Below are 959 nucleotides of genomic sequence, written 5' to 3'. Positions count from 1 at the left end.
TCATGTTTTCAACATATAGATTGAATCAGTATGCTGCAGGTATTCAATCCAGATGCACCCCTTTTCTGATTTTATTCCATGCAGCATCCCCTGGTTCTGTTTGAATAACTGGCTCTTGATCTATGTATAGGCTCCACATAACCATAATTAAATACTCTGGAATTCCCATTCTTTGAAATATGGTCTGTAATTTGTTATGCTCTGCTCCAATGCCTTTGCATAGTCAATAAAACACAGGTAAACATCTTTGTTGTGCTCTCTGCTTTCAGCTAAGAGTCATCTGACAAGAGCAGTAATAGTCCTTGTGGCAGGCCTTCTGTTTCTTCTGAGTTTTAGTCCTGACACATCAGAAGAGAGGGTACAGAAAGCTTCACTACATCTATTTCTCGAAGTTCCACTCTGTGTTGAGGAGGCCACTCTTCCCAAGTCATATTTTGAGTGTCTTCCAACCAGAAGCCGTATCTCCCAGTGCTATATCAGACAATGTTCTTCCACTATCCATACAACTTCCACTGGCAATTTTTTTTTTCAGAAGTAGATCTCTTCCTAGTCTGTCGTGCTCTAGAAGCTCTGCCGAAACTGCCTAGGGAAGTGACCCTGCGGGTATTTGAAACACAGGTGGCACAGTTCCAGCACCACAGTCAGACACAAGCCACCACGGTAGGGCATACTGACAAGTGAGGGTTAACAGCTTATGCGGTATAATGCATATCCGATAAATTGCTCCCACTGTAAGGGTACAACTTCATTGTTTTTATTACATTTACACCTATTGCTCTTGAGTTGATTTTGACTCATCAACCTGATAGGACTGAGTAGAACTGCCCCATAGGATTTCTAAGGCTTTAATATTTCTCCTACAGAGGGACTGCTAGGTTTGAACCACCAACTTTTCAGTTAACAGCCACGTTCTTAACCCCAGGGTTCCTAAGTAAACCTAAATATGTGCAAATATCGCC

This window comes from Echinops telfairi, unplaced genomic scaffold (assembly GCF_000313985.2).
Source record: "Echinops telfairi isolate 266 unplaced genomic scaffold, ASM31398v2 ScPeMD7_443;HRSCAF=831, whole genome shotgun sequence".
Taxonomy (NCBI): Eukaryota; Metazoa; Chordata; class Mammalia; order Afrosoricida; family Tenrecidae; genus Echinops; species Echinops telfairi.
The sequence above is the reverse complement of the archived record's forward strand: the minus strand, read 5'-3'. Positions refer to the sequence as shown.